Source organism: Pan troglodytes, chromosome 4 (assembly GCF_028858775.2).
Source record: "Pan troglodytes isolate AG18354 chromosome 4, NHGRI_mPanTro3-v2.0_pri, whole genome shotgun sequence".
In the NCBI taxonomy this organism is placed as follows: domain Eukaryota; kingdom Metazoa; phylum Chordata; class Mammalia; order Primates; family Hominidae; genus Pan; species Pan troglodytes.
This window is the reverse complement of record NC_072402.2, coordinates 131,461,023-131,473,865: the sequence shown is the minus strand read 5'-3', so window position 1 is coordinate 131,473,865 and position 12,843 is coordinate 131,461,023. Positions and strand designations below refer to the sequence as shown.

Genomic DNA, 12,843 nt, shown 5'->3' with positions numbered 1-12,843 from the left:
AGGATGTTGGCTGGGCCTTCACTCCTTTGACCCTGAAGAGGCTCCTTGTCCTACCTCAACCTTGTAGGGCAGTCTCTCCCAGTCCCTGGGCTCTTGGATAAATTATTCATCAATTGTCCCTTTACAGTTAGCCTCACACCACAGCCCTTGGTGACTGGTCCCCAGGTGTGCCCAGTGGGAAGATGGGTGGAATGTTGATGATTTTCTCCTGCTGCTCTTCAGGATGCATTTATTATACAGATACAGCTTCAGCAAGAATGACAGCTTCAACAATGGAAGAGGATAACTTTTTTTTTTTTTAATTTAAACTAGTGTTCTGGTCTGTCTGCAATGATTCTTTAACCCTTCAGGAAGTAGCCGTCTGAATTTCAGCTTGCACTAGGGTCAAGCTAAATCTTATAGTCATTAAAATGCCCTTTGTTGTTGCAAAGTTTGCTGCCTGCTGGAGCTTTTCCATTTCATTTTCTGTCGTGCTACTTCTGAACATTGATTGGTCTCTGGGTCCCTGCATCTTCTCTTTGTCTGGGACATAGTTAGCTCTGGATGTGGGATGTGGTTTGTATGATGTGAAGACATGGTTGAGAATAAAGTGATGGTTCCCCACCTGCCACCCGGCTTTCCAATGCATAGTTAATACACCGACATGCCACGGTCTCCAATTTGCAGCTCAGGAATAATTCAAACATTAACATAGGAGGATCCAGACTTTGAAAAAAATGAAAAAAATGCTTTTATGTGAAACAGTGCTTTATCTTGCATGTGAAGTGGCGATAGGCCTTTCTTAATTTCATTCAGCAAAGGTTGGAGGCATAAGAAAGAATTGTTCAAACTGGTTTTATTTTCATTATTTGAAATCTGATTGGTTTTACAAATTAAATCGCTTCATACTTTTTTGAAGCTGAAGGTGCATTATTCAGCCGGGATCCTTTTTCCATACAAGGGGCTGTATTTGAAGCCACCTGCCCAGCCCCTCTTGAATCTATCCCTTTGTTATTTTCAGTGCACGCAATACTAAAATATGTTAAACTCTGCAATGGAAAGAAATGGCCCCTAGAGCCACAAAAACCCCCTCTGTGCCTTCTCCTGGCTCACCCATGGGGATAAAGGAAATTGGAATAATTTCAGTAGCAGTAACATCTTCTGGAGGAGAGTGAGGATGGCTGTGCCTCGGTGAGATAAAGCTCCCCAAAAAGGACACAGATGGGGAAGCTGCCCTTCCTTGTAGATGGGGACCCACCAGCTTCAGGACTACTTTTGCAAGAGGAGTGTTTCAGGGACTGCGGGGCATGTTGCGCTCAGAGTCGATGGCGTCTCTGGATACCAAGTATATAAATGTTCAGCACAGCTGCCTAATCTAGGGTTCTCAGTAAGGTCTTGATAGGTGGCATGGCTGAGTTGAGTCATGCAACCACTTTTTTGCCTGGCTTCCCTTGTCCGTGTGGGTGAGGTGGGCTCAGGCACAGGAATCAGGCATAGGGACACTGACTTGCTCATATGGGTATCAGTTCCATATGGAGGAGATGCTATCAGCCATGCCTCGATATTTTCTCAGCTAATAGTAAGCAGGATCACCCAGCATTCTGGAGAAGGTAAATGTAATAAGGATGGTCTGATGGTAACATTCTTCTTAGCTGGCTTGATCTGGACTCTGGCACTCTTCAGACCACGGGAGAATGCTGGTGAGGGGTGACTGTTGTTTCACGCTTTAACTCAAGAATGACAAAGGTGCTAACAGAATTCCTGATCCAGACCCTGCCCTCTTGTTTTTCCTAAACTGAGTCTCCCTAGTTTCAACAAGTGGAAACCCACCTGATGCCAAACATAAGGTAAACTGCTCTTTTCATGTGACTGACTGAAGTTTTGGAGCATGAAGACTGCTTTGGTCCCACACACACCCCACCCTCTTTCAAATATTATAAAGAGCGTTGTTAATAACAAACCCTTATATTGGTGTAGAGCTTCATCCTTTTCAAACCTCCTCATCCATCATGACGTTTTACTACCACCCTCCACATACCTGTGAGTACCCCCATGTGGTCCAGGTCAACTCACCCAGAGGTGAGAAGATTTGGTAAAAGACAGGAGTGAAATAGAGGCAGGACTTTGAAGGTTGATTGTCTCTACCATTAACAATGTACTTGCGTGGCATGTGTATCTGAAAGACATTCTTTCTTTCTCCTGAAGAAAGGGAGTGGGTGGCTCGTGGAGAACACATCTCTGTGTAGAACTGTTATTTACTGACAGAATAATACTGCATCCTGGTAATAGGCCATTTTCCCCATCACTGCACGGAACTAACCAGCCTCCAACTTGCATCTAAGTTTTCATCTCTGGATCTAGTTTCAGCTTTTTTTCTGCTACAGTCAACACAGTGAAACTTACCACATTCCTAAATACCTTTTAATGATGGTATTCTAAATTTTATATGAAAATGGGAAGAACTGAGAAGAGCTAAAACAATTTTTTCTTTAAAAAAGAAGAACAGTGTTGGAGGGCTTACACTACCTGATTGAAAGGCTTACTACAAAGCTACAGTAATCAAGATGGCATGGCATTGGCATAAATATGGACACATAGATCAATGAAATGGAATAGGGTCCAGAAATCCTCCCTTACATAGGTGGCCAATTGATTTTCAACAAATTTGTCAAGGTAATTTGATGGAGAAAGGTTAGTCTTTTCAACAAATGGTGCTGGAATGCCTGAATGCTCATAAGGAAAATAATGAACCTCAACTTTTACTTCATGCCATGCACAAAAGTCAACTCGAAATGGATTATAAACCTAAACATAAGTGCTAAAACTATAAAACCTCCAGAAAAATTAGGAGAAAAATCGTCATGACTTTGGGATAGGCAGAGATTCTTAGGATACAAAAACCAAGAAATAGAAATGATTAAACTAAAACTAATAAATTTGACTTCATGAAATTAAACTATGTTCTTTTAAAGATACTGTTAAGGAAATGAACAAGCCGCAGATTGAGAGAATGTATTTTCAATACATATTTCTGAAAAAGATTTTGTATTTAGAATGTAGAATATTCAGAACTCAATAACTCAGAGACAACCCCATTTAAAAAATGGGCAAAAAGGTGATGTCAACAAGGTGACTGACTACAAGCTCCTAGTGCTCTTCCCTCCCCGACCAGGAAAACAAAAAACAATGAATAAACACCTATATTTCAACCAAAAGGACTAAAGGAGAGCTCTGGAGAACAGCAAAGAAGCAGTAGAAATCTTGTAGAGCACAGAGACCCAGGATGGTCATATAGGGAAAGGAAGGAAACACCTTGCCTCTGCCACCCAATCTCCTCAGTTAGGATCATCTTGGAACCAAGAGGGACTCTTTTCTGCAGGGAAAAGATAAGCAAAAGGATGCCAGTAGCTTCTGTCACCTCCACAGACACTGCAGTCTTTGCTACCAAAGACTGTTACAGGCTCAAGCCCAGCTGAGAGAACTCTCCCAAGGCCACATGCTGAGTTACCCCCAGAGAGGGAGCTGACACTGTTTCCCCAACCTCCACTGTGCCCCCTGCTGTGACTACATTGTGCCATATTGGAGTGGGAACCACTGCTGGGGTGTGTCCTGCTCTAGGGCAAGTAGCCATTGTACCCCTCCATCCTTGAGGATGGCACAGCCTGCCCAATTTTGCTGCCACTGCAACATGCCCACCTGGCAGTATACCATCCCTGAGCTGAGCTGCTGCTATGCCCTAACCCCTAGGGCCAAGCTACCATGGAGCTTCTCCATTTCCCCAGCCCAGTTGCTGGTGCACTTTTAGGGATGAGCTGAAGTGGTTCCCCAGCCAATGTGGACCTCAGGCCTCCAGCGCACTGGAGTAGTTGGGTTCCCCAGTGCCATAGCAGACATGATGACCTATCCCCCAGGGATCAAAAGGCTTCACTGATCCATGTAGTCACACTCCCTGGGGGCTAAGCAGATGCATGCCCTTGTTTCTCAGGGAATCAGAGCTTTGGCTGAGCAGCCGCAATCCCCTGCCTACCTGGAATTGGACTAGCAGCCCCATAGTGTGAGCTGCTGAGGCACGCCACCTCTCTGAGGAGTGGAGTCATTGCTGAGCTGCTTCCTTCCTGCTGATTCATAAGCCATAGTGATAGCCTGCCACTTTTGGATCCTTGCTGCTCCTGCACCTGGCCTCACAGAGCCTGGGCTACTGCCATGTCCCACTACCCCAGGGCCCAGAGTCACCACTGTGTTGTACCTCATCCCCCAAAGGCCAAGCTCCTGCTGTGTCATATGGATTCTGCATCCCAAACTACGGCTATGTTCTGCTCTCCAAGGCCTGAGCCTCTGGAGTACGTCTTCTTCTCCAGAGCCATGCTATTGCTGCCCTCCTGCCCTGGGGTGAAAACTACAGCCACATCCCAGCCTTGTGGGCCCAAGTATCTGGGCTATAACTCAGAACAAAGACCCTTGCTTAGTGGAAGAACTGTATCCACTTGTGCCTCAAAAGTAAAACTGTACATCACATCCCAGGTGCCACAGTATTTTCACAAGATCCTAAACCCAGACCCTGGCTCCACAGCTGCTCTGTGCACCTGTGCATTAGATCCCAGTCCTGCTGCAGCTGCCAGTATACCCTGTAAGACCCAACAACAAGAGAAATCACCTCATTTATGACTCCTAACCGTGGGGAAGACAAAAACAGGAGGATCACTAAAGCCTTTGACCTAATACCTATGTGGCCACCATCATGGCCACAAACTTCTGTAGCCCAGACCATTGAGGCACTTGCATTCATCACTGATATTGATCACAACTGAAGAAGCTGCAAGGAGTCTACATCCCTTCACCCACATGAAATGAGAGCCACCAGGGCCTGCTCAATCAAAACCCCCAGGCCCATCTGCAGATGAAAATCTTCCCCACTGAAAGCCACTCTATAAAGTTTGAGAGAGCCGATTATACCACCAGATGTGGAGACACCTATGCAGGGACACAAGAAACAAGAAAAAGCAAGAAAACGTGATACTACCAAAGGAAAACAATAATTCTCTGCTAACTGACCCCAAATAAATGAAAATTTATGAGTTTTCTGAAAGAGAATTCCACATAATGATCTTAAGAAGACTCAGTGAGATATAAGGGAATATAAATAGACAACTTAATGAAATCAGGAAAACAATTCATGGTCTGAATGAGAAATTCAACAAAGAGATATCATTAAAAAGAACCAAACAGAAATCATGGTGCTGAAGAATTCAATTGATAAAATAAAAAACATACAATAGAGCAGTGGTCCCCAACCTTTTTGACACCAGGGACCAGTTTCATGGAAGAGAATTCTTCCACAGACTGGGTGGTGGGGGGATGGCTTTGGGATGACACTTCCACCTCAGATCATCAGGCATGGTTAGATTCTCATAGATCCCTCACATATGGAGTTCACTGTAGGGTTTGCACTCTTATGAGAATCTAATGCCCCTGCTGATCTGACAGGAGGTGGAGCTCAGGACGTACTACTCACTCACCTCCTGCTATGTGGCTGGGTTCCCAATAGGCCATGGACTGGTACTGGTCTGTGGCCCAGGGGCTGGGGATCCCTGCAATACAGAGCTTCAACAGCAGATTTGATCAAGCAGAAGAAATAATCTGTGAACCTGAAGATAGGTCTTTTGAAATCACTGAGTCAGAGAAGAAAAAAGAATGAAAAACAGTGAAGACAGTCTATGGGACTTATGAGATACCATTAAGCAAACAAGTATTTGCATTATGGGAGTTACAGGAGAAGAGACAGAGAAAGGGACATAAAACTTATTTAATAAAATAATTACTGAAAACTTCTTAGGTTTTCAGAGAGATATGGACATCCAAATTCATGATGCTCAAAGGTTCCCAGATAGATATAACCCAAAGAGGTCCTCTCTAAGACACAAAATCAGATTGTCAAAAGTTAAAGACGAAGGGAGAATTTAAAAAGCAGCAAGAGGAAAACACCAAGTCACATATAAGAGAACCTACATTAAACTATCAGTATATTTCTTAGCAGAAACCTTATAGGCCAGTATAGAATGGGATGATATATTCAAAGTGCTAAAGGAAAAAAAAGACTGTCAGTCAAGAATACTATACCCAGCAAAGCTGTCCTTCAGAAATGAAGGAGAAGTAAAGTCTTTCCCAAATAAGGAAAAGCTGAAGGAATTCATCACCACTAGTACTGCCCTACAAGAAATGCTTAAGAGAGTTCTTAAAGTGGGAATAAAAGGACAATAATTACCATCATGAATATATATGAAAGTATAAAACTCACTGGTAGAGGTAAATGTGTAGCTAGATCCAGAAAACTATAATACTGCTGGTGTATAAATCATATAAATTTCTATTATGAAAGTTAAAAGTCAAAAAGTCATCAAAAATAAATAAAGCTATGATGAGTTGTTAAAGAATATACAATATAAAAATATGTAAATTGTGACATAAAAAACAAATTGTTGTGGGTAGAGGGTAAAAAAGATGGGCAAAAGATATTTGAGCAATTGTTTCACACACAATAAATATGTGAGTGGCTAACAAACACATAAAAAGATGTTCAACAGGATTAATCACTAGGAAAATGCAAATTAAAACCTCAAAGAGGAGAAGCTGGTTTTGAGTTCCGGCCAGTGGCAGGCAAAGAGTGCGCACTGGTGACTGCTATATGAAGCTTGCTCATCTGAGAAGGCCCAGTTCTTATTCAATGGATAATGGCATTTGAGCTGATGCCAAAAAATAATTGGTATAGCATTTTTGGGGGCAGACCCAAATGTGTCAAACCTAAAACTAAAGTATGAAAAACTTGTATTAAAGCAGCATTCAGATTAACAAAGTACAGATGTGCCAGCAGGAATAGTGGAGGACTGTATACAGAAAGTCGTTGAAATTGATCAGGCATGGAAAATTCTAGGGAATGAAGAGAAAAAAAGAGTATGATACTCAGTGACATGAAGATGATCTAAGAAATATGGAACCAATAGATGCTCAACTATATCTTGAAAAAGTGCCTTGGAAAAAAGATGATGATTCTTTTTCCCCAAGTTGCCAATGTGGTAGAAAACACAGTGTTTCCAAGGATGAAGCAGAGGAAGTTAACCTATTTTCTTGTGATACATGTTCACTAATTACAGAACTTCTTCATTATTGGTAAAATTTTTCACTACTCGGAATCCTTGACCTGTGTATTTGGACATGGTGAGGAGAGGCCATCTGAGCTTTGACCATTCAAGGAAATACATTCTATTTTTGTTAGCCCTATCATTTTCAATGAAAATATGATTGTCAAGCAAAGTCCACCTCAGATTAATAGAAAACGAATTTAGTTATTTACATGTATTGATAGTTTGTATTTACAGGTTGCCACAAAAAGAACTTGAATTACAAATTATATTTAGTGCATTCCAAAGGACTTTATTATTTCATTTTCTCCTTGATACAAAATGACAATTTTCTTTTTCCTACTATAAGCATCTCCTTTTTTAGTGGGTAACAGTATCATTGCATGCCTTTATAGTTACTAAGTTTCTGATCTAACAGATGATATTTCTTGCTGCTAAAGTTATAGGCCTGTTATACACCTATCTCCAATTCTATGGTCATTAAACTTAAATTAGAATCTTTGTGGATACGTGTGAAGCCAGTTCTCCCATAATGAAGCTTGAATGTGGATATTCACAAGGTTATTTCAAAGTTAATAAAGAAAGTGAAGTGGCAACTCTAGGAAGAAAAATAGCTTTAGAGTCAGAAGACTTGACTCCAATCTTATCCTGTATTTCCAAACTCATGAATACTGCCATCTTCAATTTAATGTAATATAGGACATGGGAGCTTTATAAAAATAATTGAAAATTGGCATACTACTTTTCTTTTTCAGAGTATTAAGATATAGTATTAATGCCTATATTTATAAATAAGGAACTATTTCATTGCTAATATAATCAAATGGACTTTTTTTTTTTTTTTTTTTTTTTTTTTAGACGGAGTTTTGCTCCTGTTGCCCAGGCTAGAGTGCAATGGCATGATCTTGGCTCACTGCAACCACTGTCTCCCGGGTTCAAGCAATTCTCCTGCCTCAGCCTCTTGAGTAGCTGGGATTACAGGCATGTGCCACTATGCCTGGCTAATTTTTTTTGTATTTTTAGTAGAGATGGGGTTTCCCCATGTTGGTTAGTCTGGTTTTGAACTCCCGACCTCAGGTGATCCACCTGCCTCGGCCTCCCAAAGTGCTGGGATTGCAGGTGTGAGCCATCGCGCCTGGCCTCAAATGGACTTTTATAATGTATTATTATTGGCCATAGCAGACTGTAGACCCCTTAAAGATTTATTTTTCTATATATTTAATATTCTGTGTACAGTTCAAGTAAGAACTCATTTAAATAATTTTAAGGGATCCTTTATAGAATCACTGAAACTTTTTACTTCAAATGTGTGTACTAAGCATGTAATTTAGCAGCTTTTTCTTAAGTCCAACTCTTAGCATTGTCAGATTGGATTTGTAAGTAAGAATAGTTACTACTCTGACTTGTAAATGTAGCCAAAGCATAAGAGATATTCAAAAACAGAAGATTACTTTCACTATATCTATAAAACCAAAAATTCAAAAGTGAAGCAGTCATCCAGGTTTTCCCCCCAAAATATTTTTATATCTATCATAAAGTTAAATGACTTATTTTGGATTACATTTTATTTATATATTTTGAACTAATATAGCTTGTAGAATATATGTTGCTTATTCTTTACATTTAGCAATTAAAAAGAACTAAAACTGAACAGCAAATAGCTTATTGGTAAGTACATGGTTTCAATGGCAGTAATACATTTACTTGAATAGGAGGTAATAATCAAGTCACAAGAGTAAATGCTTGCTGATTATGTGAAAATCTGTGGCCGTTAGGGCTGTCACATAGAAATCCAAAATCACTCAGAGGCCAAATCTGTAAAATCAAAATGTGGTTGAAGACAATTAATGAAAATGATGTTATGACATCATCATATTTCCCTTTCTCTATTTTCTTTTTCCCTCTTCTCCCTGTGAGATAATTAAATGCTTTCTTTGTCAATCAAGAATAAAATTTTCTACATCAAAATAAGACATTAGAAAATAAACTTGCATGAGTATATGTATTTAAACTCTAAAGTTTGGAACATTCAGACATTATACAATGAATTACATGTGTGTAGTGTGTGAAGACCTATGCATGAGTAAAAATAAAGCCACAAGGAGAGACCACTACATATTCTTTAGAGTAGCTACAATGAAAAGAATACTGGCTAAGTGCAGTGTCTCATGCCTGTAATCCCAGCATTTTGGGAGGCCGAGGCAGGCGGATCACGAGATCAGGAGTTTGAGACCACCCTGGCCAACATAGTGAAACCTTGTCTCTACTAAAAATGTCAAAAATTGGCTGGGGATGGTGGCACACACCACTCGGGAGGCTGAGGCAAGAGAATCGCTTGAACCCGGGAGGCGGAAGTTGTAGTGAGCCAAGATTGTGCCACTGCACTCTAGCCTGGGTGACAGAGTGAGACTCCATCTCAAAAAAAAAAACAAAAAACAAAAGACAAACAAACAAACAAACTAAATATTGGAGAGAATATGGAGCAACTGGAATTCTCATACCTTGTTGGTGAGAATGTACAATGATACGACCACTTTGTAAAACAGTTGGGCAGTTTCTTATAAAGTTAAAAATACACATCAATTTCACTTCTAGGTATTTACCCAAGTGAAATGAACACATGTTTACCCTAAAAGGTATGCATGAAAGTTCATAGCAGCTTTATTCATAGTTAAAAACTGGCAACAATCCTAATGTCCATACACAGATAAATGAATAGACAGTATGGTGTATCCGCATGATGCAGTACTACTCAGCAATAAAAAGGAATGAACTACTGATAGATGTAATGACATGGACGACACTTAAAAACATTATGCTGAATGAAAGAAGCTAGACATAAAAGAATAGGTACTGTAATGTTTTATTTATCTGAACCTCTGGGAAAGACAAATCTAATCTATGGCCACAGAAAGCAGATTATTGTTTGCCCTGGGGTTGGTGGGATTGACTGGGATGGGGCATTAAGGAACGTTTGGCTGTGATGGAGACTTTCTGTATTTTGATTGCAGTTGCTGGTTACTCGAGAGTGGAAATTTATCAAAATGCATCAACATTATGCTTAAAATATGTGCATTTTACTCTATGTAAATTATACCCAAATAAAGAACTTCTAAAAAACAAAATAGTACCAATCAAATTTAAAACAATCAGCATATTTCTGCCATCCTAATGAAATACTAGTATTGTCCTGGAGAAAACAAATGTTGTTCTCACAGGCCTCTTTTGAAGTTCTAAAATTAGGACCCTATAACGAGTATAAGGGCTCTTTTTATTGCGGCATAGTATTCCATCGTATGGATATACCAGTTTGCTTATCCACTCAACTGTTGGAATTTTAACTGTTCAAACTAGTTAAAGGTCAGAAATAGTCAATTCCTAATTGGATTGCTTCTAACGTTTAACTAGTTTGAATAGTTGTCTGTGATGATGAACCCCCAGATTTTTGCTCTGTGATGGGAGTCAGAAGAAACTATTTACAGGCCAGAGAGGTGCTGCCTGATGGGTCATTCTGGCTCAGGACAGACTCCTGATTTTTAGGAACCAGATAAGGGATTTGCCAAAAGTCCAACTGGCCATTGGCCAAGGGACAAATACTTGGACTGAATGAAATACTGGGTTGGAGGCTATTATTCCAATTCAGTAATTTAAGAAATGTTGTGTCTAAAGTTTCCCTTTTTTAAAAATGGAATTTGTTTCTGTGATTCATAAAAGCTAATATCTGGGAATGATTTCCATTTAACTATAAGAGACTATTGTTTTGCTCACTCCTGTGTTCCCGATGCCTAATGTACCTGGCACACAGTGGGCTCTTAAATATTTTTTGAATGATTGTATAAATTTATGACGTCAGAATTCAAGTAAAGAATATGGTTTTTCCAATGTATTAGTCAAGATAAAATAAGTTATACCACAGTGACAAGCACCCTCCAAATCTCCATGTGATTAAATGACAAAAGTTAATATCTTTTACACAGAAGTAGTTCCATGGTCCTGCCTGACTGCAGGGAAGCTTAAAACACAGTTTAACATGTTCCCAGTTAAGGAGGGGTATGAAATGAAATTTGGCAAACACACAGCATTATTTCTGCCATGTTAAGTCTTGAACAGGTTAAGTTTATATAAGAATATATATATATATATATTCTTATATAAACTTATATAAACTGATGAGGCACATCTCTGCTGATGGCCTGTGGTTTTGAGAAAATAAGCCTGCATGAATGAACACGACTCTTCCTGATGGTCTACATCAGATTCTAAGCTCACTTGTCCTTCTATACTTTTGCTTGTGCAGTTTCTTCCATCTGGAATACCTTCCATTTTCTTGCTGGATGAGCTAAAAATTGGATCCATTCTTAGACACTCAGTCAAGTGTTACTTCTTCCAACGATTCTTCCATGGTACATGGCCTGATTAACTGCACTTACATTTGGACATTTTAACAGCATTTGAACCAGCACTTGCTTATCGATGACCACATGATTTCTAGCAGTGCTGCACATCTAAGAATTCTTTCTTGAACTCTTAAGGAGCCGGCAGGGTGCTTTCTTCTGCTCCTTCACTCAGCCGAGGACTAAGCACAATGAGGATACTCAATAAATGTGTGTTTTCAATAAGCATTGGTTGAACAAGCCAGGGCCTGGGAAGTACCCACTCTGTGGAGCTGAGTGGGGAAAGCAAAGCAGCCCAGGTTTAGCAGGTGTGGGCTGCATGAGAGTCTCCTTCCTATTCTTTGCAATGTTTGGGATTTCGCAAGGCATTCCACGATGTGAAGTAGGGTGTGCATTTACTTACCTATTACACAGCTCCCAGTCCTCATTGAGCAAAATCAAACAGGGGAGTCCTGAAAAATAAAGAGTCCTGTGGGCTGTGGCTGCTTGTCCTTTGAGAAGTTTAAGAGCTCTGGCCCAGGCCCCTTCATTACCAGCCTAAGTAAAGTTAATCTGCCCTCTTTCCCCTAAGTCTATGCTGAAGCATAATGAACAAAAGGCTTAATCACTATGGTATCAAGATATGCCTTTCTGTCTGTGCAAATGTTCTTGGGTTTGTAATGTGAACATGATGCACTCATTTGGAGCCATTGTTCTCTCTAAATGAGAAAATGCAAATGAAGCACTCAGGGTACCACGCCATAACTCGCTGCATAAAATTCTTGATATCAACATGAAGCTACTTAGCATAATTTTCCTGTTAATAAACTGCCAATTTAGTCATTTAGGTTTCAGCTTCTAAAGACTGCAACAGCATCAAGCTGGATATTTTTTCTCCCTGTATGTGTGTGAGTTTATTATTTTGATGTTTATATTAAAACATAGGAAATTGGAGTTTATGCAATTATTTGGAGATCTTCTATCCTAATTTGTTTGCTTTCATAATTTAGGGAATCTGCTCATTTGAAAGACAACACAATTTTTTAGAGCATTTTCTTCAGTTCAGGACAAAATTTTCATATTTAAATGACTGAGGAATATTTTGACGATTTGACTGAGTAATGTCTATGCTGAAGGTGGCTGAACCAGGAAGCCAAGACTGTCCTGATCCCATGGAGAGATCCTGAAGAGATGAGGAAACTCAAGGGCATAAGGAATGTCTGGGGGACCCAGCTGGTGCATAAGTCTCATTTCTGGAGCTCACTGTCTTCCTGGCCGAGATCCAGGCACACCAGCCTCCTTGCTGGTTATTATCCTCTTCATTCAAGGAATATCCATTGTTGCCCACTGTGTGT

General features: G+C 40.1%; 1 pseudogene; it reads left to right on the top strand.

Moving 5' to 3' along the window:
* Positions 1–6,707: 6,707 nt before the first annotated feature.
* Positions 6,708–7,147, top strand: LOC104006573 (dnaJ homolog subfamily C member 24-like; annotated as a pseudogene).
* The last annotated feature ends 5,696 nt before the right edge of the window (positions 7,148–12,843 follow it).